Genomic DNA, 6,573 nt, shown 5'->3' with positions numbered 1-6,573 from the left:
GAGGCTGGCAGGGAGAGGAAGGAGGATTAGGTAGAAGAGAAAGAGATCCAGGCTGGGGGTCCAGTCATCTTCCCCTGTGACCTTGAATCAGCCAAGTAACCGTGTGAGCTTTGGATTTTTCTTTTCTTTCTTTCTTTTTTTTTTTTTTTTGAGACAGGGTCTCGCTCTGTTGCCCAGGCTGGAGTGTAGCATTGCAATCACAGCTCACTGCAGCCTCAACATCCTGGGCTCAAACGATCCTCCCATCTCAGCCTCCTGGTAGCTAGGACCACAGGTGCACACCACCACACCCGGCTTTTTTTTTTTTCTTTTTCTTACGCAGAGTCTCGCTTCATTGCCCGGGCCTGGAATGCAGTGGTGTGATCTCGGCTCACTGCAAGCTCGGCCTCCCGGGTTCACACCATTCTCCTGCCTCAGCCTCCCGAGTAGCTGGGACTACAGGCGCCCGCCACCATGCCTGGCTAATTTTTTGTATTTTTAGTAGAGATGGGGTTTCACTGTGTTAGCCAGGATGGTCTCGATCTCCGGACCTTGTGATCCACCCGCCTCAGCCTCCCAAAGTGCTGGGGTTACAGGCATGAGCCACCGCACCTGGCCGCTTTTTTTTTTTTTTTTTTTGAGGCCGAGTCTCGCTCTGTCGCCCAGGCTAAAGTGCAGTGGTGCGATCTCGGCTCACTGCAAGCTCCGCCTCCTGGGTTCAAGCGATTCTCCTGCCACAGCCTCCCAAGTAGCTGGGATAACAGACACCCACCACCACGCCCAGCTAATTTTTATATTTTTAGTAGAGACGGGGTTTCACCATGTTGGCCAGGGTGCTCTCAAACTCCTGACCTCGTGATCTGCCTGCCTTGGCCTCCCAAAGTGCTGAGATTACAGGAGTGAGCCACCATGCATGGCCTTGTTGCTTTTTTTTTTTTTTTAAAGATATAATTCACATTGGCTGGGTGCAGTGACTCACACCTGTAATCCCAGCACTTTGGGAGGCTGAGGTGAGCGGATGACCTGAGGTCAGGAGCTCGAGACCAGCCTGGCCAACATGGTAAAACCCCGTCTCTACTAAAAATACAAAAATTAGCCAGGTGTGGTGGCGGGCGCCTGTAGTCCCAGCTACTCGGGAGGCTGAGGCAGGAGAATCACCTGAACTTGGGAGGCGGAGGTTGCAGTGAGCCAAGATTGAGCCACTGCACTCCAGCCTGGGCAACAGAGCGAGACTCTATCTCAAAAAAAACCAAACAACATAACTCACATATCCTACAGTTCACCCATTTAGAGTGTACAATTCAGTGCTTTCTCCTGTGTCCACAAGGTTGTGCGACCATCACCCCTAATTCCTGAACATTTTCGTCACCTCCAAAAGAAACCTCATACCCACTTAGCTGTCACTCCTCATCTCTCCAAATCCCCAGCTCCTGGTAAACACAAATCCACTTCCTGCCTCTGTGGATGGGCCTGTCCTGGACATTTCATAGAAATGGGATCACACACTTTGTGGCCTTCTGTGTCTGGTGTCTCTCACTGAGCGTGATGTCCTCAAGCTGCATCCATTCTGGGGCCTGTGTTTTTTGTTCTTTTTTCTTTGAGACGGAGTCTTGCTCTGTTGCCCAGGCTGGAGTGCAATGGCACGATCTCAGCTCACTGCAACCCCCGCCTCCCGAGTTCAAGCGATTCTCCTGCCTCAGCCTCCCGAGTAACTGGGACTACAGGCGTGCGCCACCACGCCCAGCTAATTTTTGTATTTTTAGTGGAGATGGGGTTTCACCACGTTGGCCAGGATGGTCTCGATCTCTTGACCTCATGATCCGCCCGCCTTGGCCTTCCAAAGTGCTGGGATTACAGGCGTGAGCCACCATGCCCAGACAGCTCTGCCTTTTTTTTTTTTTTTTTTTTTTTTGAGATGGAGTCTCGCTCTGTCGTCCAGGCTGGAGTGCAGTGGCGCAATCTCGGCTTCATCATGTTAGCCAGGATGGTCTCGTTCTCCTGACCTTGTGATCTGCCTGCCTCGGCCTCCCAAAGTGCTGGGATTACAAGCGTGAGCCACCGCGCCTGGCCAGCTTTGCCTTTCTTAAGTTACGGTCTGATGGCAGAGACATGGCCTTGCCCACAGAAGCCCCCAGTCTGATGGAAGAGTTGTGGCTCTGACTTCAGGAGCTTCCATTTGATGGGACAGATATGGCCCTACCTTGAGGGGTTCCCACTCTGATGAAGGAGACATGAACCTATCTTCAGTCTGATGGGGGAGGCAGGTTCAGCCTTCAAAGGTCCCCTGTCTAATGCAGGAGACATAGCCGTGACTTCAAGGGTCCCAGAGTAATGGAAGAGACATAGGCCTGCCTTCAAGAGTCCCCAGTCTGATGAGGGAGGCATAGTCCAAACTTCAAGTGTCCTCAGTCTAATGGGGGAGGTATGGTGTAAACTTCAAGGGCCCCAGTCCAACACAGGAGGCATGGCCCTAACTAACTTACAAGGTCCCAGTTTGCTGGAGGAGATGCGAGCCTTCCTTCTAGGGTCCCCTATCTGATGGGGGAGGCACAATCCAGCCCTTCCAGGGCTCCAGTCTGACACGCTGGCACAGCCTAGCTCTTGAAGTTGCAGTGGGGCAGGTGACCAAAGGCGTAGCCTCAGAGCCTGAAGATTCATACCCAGGCCCTGTCCCTCCCTCACCCTGGAGGTCGAGGAGTCTCCCTTACTTGTAAATGGAGCAGCAACAGAGCGTGTGCCCGGGGGGTGTTTGTGGACCGAGTGGGTGATGTCACCCCATTCCCAGATAACGAAACAGGCTCAGGGAGCCCCAAGTTCACACTGGAACTGGCAAAAGCTGGGGAAATGGCGTGGCCCCTCTTCTCCTGTAAGCCCAGGCTGGGGCGGCAGTGGGCTCCAGTAGAAGGGGCCCCCATTGCCCCTCCTCCCCATCCCTCTGATGTGCTCTGGCAGCCAGGCAGCCCCGGAGGAGTTGATGGAGGAGATCTCAGATGAAGGCTGACAGCTCCCGAAGACAGGATGACAGACACGGGCTGGTGGGGAATGGGTACTGTCGGCAGGGATGGGGGAAGGGCAGGCTTCAGAGGGTGAGGGTAGGGGGCCCTGGGAGGTGGGGCAGGGCAGGCAGGGGTTCCCCACTAGTCAGGAGGGCCAGAGCCCGATGCATGGCTGTGCCTGCCCCTCTACTCCCTCAGCCCTGGGAACCCTCAGGAAAGAACTGGGGGCCAAGAGCAGAATTGCCCCCGGGACACAGGGTGACAGAACAAAGCTTTCCAGGGAAAAAAAGAAGACATAAAAACAAAATTCCAGTGGTGTATGAAAGAGTGGGGTGTGGGAGGGGAGGAGATGAAACCTGGGGCTCCCTGAGCCTGTTTCCTCATTGGGGAATGGGGTGATGCCCCCTCAACGCATTTGCGAGCACCCATGATGTGCCGGCTGGTTTTGGGGTGCCGGGACGCACCAATTTTTTTGAGATGGAGTCTCACTCTGTTGCCCAAGCTGGATGGAGTGCAATGGCACGATCTTGGCTCACTGCAACCTCCGCCTCCCAGGTTCAAGTTATTCTCCTGCCTCGGCCTCTGGAGTAGCTGGGATTACAGGCACCTGCCCCATGCCCGGCTAATTTTTGTATTTTTAGTAGAGACAGAGTTTCACCATGTTGGGCAGGCTGGTCTCGAACTCCTGACCTCAGGTGATACACCCACCTCAGCCTCTGAAAGTGCTGGGATTACAGGCGTGAGCCACTGTGCCTGGCCTGAATAAACTTCTACTGTTTATAATTTACTCAGTCTGTGGTGTTCTGTGAAAGCAGCAGCAAATGGACAAAGACGCAAGCTGCAGACAAGGTCTGTGTAGGTAAGAAACTGAGAGTGTCTTCTGGCCAACAGCCATGAGGGACTGAATTCTGTCAACAACCACAAAGGTTTGGAAGCAGGTCCTTCCCCAGTTGAGCCTTCAGATGACACCCCAGCCTGGGCCTGTGTCTTTTTTTTTTTTTCTTTGAGACAGAGTCTCGCTCTGTCCCCCTGGCTGGAATGCAGTGGTGCAGTCTTGGCTCACTGCAACCTCTGCCTCCTGGGTTCAAGTGATTCTCCTGTCCCAGCCTCCCAAGTAGCTGGGATTACAGGCATGCACCACCACGCCCAGCTAATTTTTGTACTTTTTTGTAGTGACAGGGTTTTGCCATGTTGGCCAGGCTGGTCTTGAACTCATGACCTCAAGTGATCTGCCCGCCTCGGCCTCTGAAAGTGCTGGGATTACAGCCGTGAGCCACTGTGCCCAGCCTGGCCTCTGTCTTGATTGCATTCTTGCTAAACCTTAAAGCAGGAGACCCAATGAAACCACGCCCAGCTCTCTGTTGTTTTTAAGTTGCTCAGTTTCGGTATAATTTGTTATGCAGCAACAAAAACAGAGGGAGAGATGGGCAATAAATACACCCCCCAAGGCATCCCCTCTGCATCCCCTTAGAATTCACTCACCTGCTTTATTTTCACCACCTTCGGTATACACTATTTATTTGTATGTTACTGTAAAACTTAATATACAACACATAAAAGTTTTTTGGGGGCCGGGTGCGGTAGCTCACGCCTGTAATCCCAGCAGTTTGGGAGCTGAGGCGGGCCAATCACTTGAGGTCAGGAGTTCGAGACCAGCCTGGCAACATGGCGAAACCCCATCTCTACTAAAAATACAAAAATTAAGCCAGGCAGGGTGGTGGGTGCCTGTAATCCCAGCTACTCTGGAGGCTGAGGCAGGAGAATCGCTTGAACCCGGGAGGCGGAGGTTGCAGTGAGCCAAGATCCTGCCACTGCACTCCAGCGGGGGTGACAGAGTGAGATGCTGTCTCAAAAAAAAAAAAAAAAAAACATTAAACTAAGAACGGGTGTTGGAAGTGGGAGCTCAACTTTGTTTCTGCCAAATGCTCAGGGAACATTTGATAAACACAGGTTCCTTCCTTCCCTCTGCTGACTCCCTGTGCTGCCCCCGCCGAGGAGGGGAACTTCCCAGCCAGAGCTTTCTACTCATAAAGCCAGTGAGTCCCATCCTTGTTGAATATGTAGAGTGCAGCCCCTTTGAAGGCAAATTGTAGCATCTTTTTTTAATTAATTATTTTTTGAGATGGAATCTCACACTGTTGCCCAGGCTGGAATGCAGTGGCATGATCTCAGCTCACTGCAACCTCCACCTTCCAGGTTCAAGCGATCCTCCTGCCTCAGCCTACCAATTAGCTGGGATTACAGGTGCCCACCACCACATCTGACTAATTTTTGTATTTTTAGTAGAGGGGAGGTCTCACCATGTTGGCCAGGCTGGTCTTGAACTCCTGACCTCAGGTGATCTGCCTGCCTCAGCCTCCCAAAGTGCTAAGATTACAGGCCTGAGCCATTGTGCCCAGCCCATACAATCTTTTTTGTTGTTGTTGTTTGAGACAGTCTCCCTCTGTTGCCCAGGCTAGAGTGCAGTGGTGTGATCTTGGCTCACTGCAACCTCCACCTCCCGGGTTCAAGCAATTCTCTGCCTCAGCCTCCCCAGCAGCTGGGATTACAGGTGCCTGCCACCACGTCCAGCTAATTTTTGTGTTTTTAGTAGAGACAGGTCTCACCATCTTGGCCAGGCTGGTCTTGAACTCCCGACCTCAGGTGATCTGCCTGCCTCAGCCTCCCAAAGTTCAGGGATTACAGGCGTGAGACACTGCACCAGCCTGGAATCTTTTAAAGTGAACAATATGAACCTTCTTCAAGTAGGCAGTTCCATTTCTGCCTGTCTGTTCTGAAGAGGTATTTGCCCACATTCATAAGGAAACACCCACGAGGAGGTCTGTCGTGACACTGTGTTTAGCAGCAACATTATGGGGAACGAACCCAATGTCCCCAGTAGGCGAAGGCTGAACTCTGGCACAAATAATGGAATTCCAGCCAGGAGCGGTGGCTCAGGCCTGGAATCCCAGCACTTTGGGAGGCCAAGGCGGGCAGATCACCTGAGGTCAGGAGTTCGAGACCAGACTGGCCAACATGGTGAAACCCCGTCTCTACTAAAAATACAAAAATTAGCCGGGTGTGGTGGCGGGCGCCTGTAATCCCAGCTACTCTGGAGGCTGAGGCAGGAGAATCGCTTGAACCCAGGAGGCGGAGGTTGCAGTGAGCCAAGATCGCGCCATCGCACTTCAACCTGGGGGACAAGAGCGAGACTTTGTCTCCAAAAAAAAAAGGTAAAGAAAGAAAGAAAAAAAAAAAGAAGAGAAAACAAAAAAGCCCAGATGGTAAGCCTGGGCACACTCAGGCGACAACTAAGTATAAATATCTGGGCTCATGCCTGTTACAGTGGCTCATGCCTGTGACCCCAGCACTTTGTGAGGCTGAGGCAGGAGGATCACTTGAGCCCATGAGTTCAAAATCAGCCTGGGCAACATGGTGAAACCCAGTCTCTACTAAATATACAAAAAGTTAGCCAGGAATGGTGGCACACACCTGAGGTCTCAGCGACTTGCGAGGCTGAGGTGGGAGGATCACCCGAGCTCGGAAGTTCAAGGCTGCAGTGAGTCAAGAATATACTACCACACTCCAGCCTGGGCAACAGAGTGAGATCCTGTCTCAA

This window comes from Pongo pygmaeus, chromosome 20 (genome assembly GCF_028885625.2).
Source record: "Pongo pygmaeus isolate AG05252 chromosome 20, NHGRI_mPonPyg2-v2.0_pri, whole genome shotgun sequence".
NCBI lineage: Eukaryota > Metazoa > Chordata > Mammalia > Primates > Hominidae > Pongo > Pongo pygmaeus.
Note: the sequence above shows the minus strand (reverse complement) of the source record.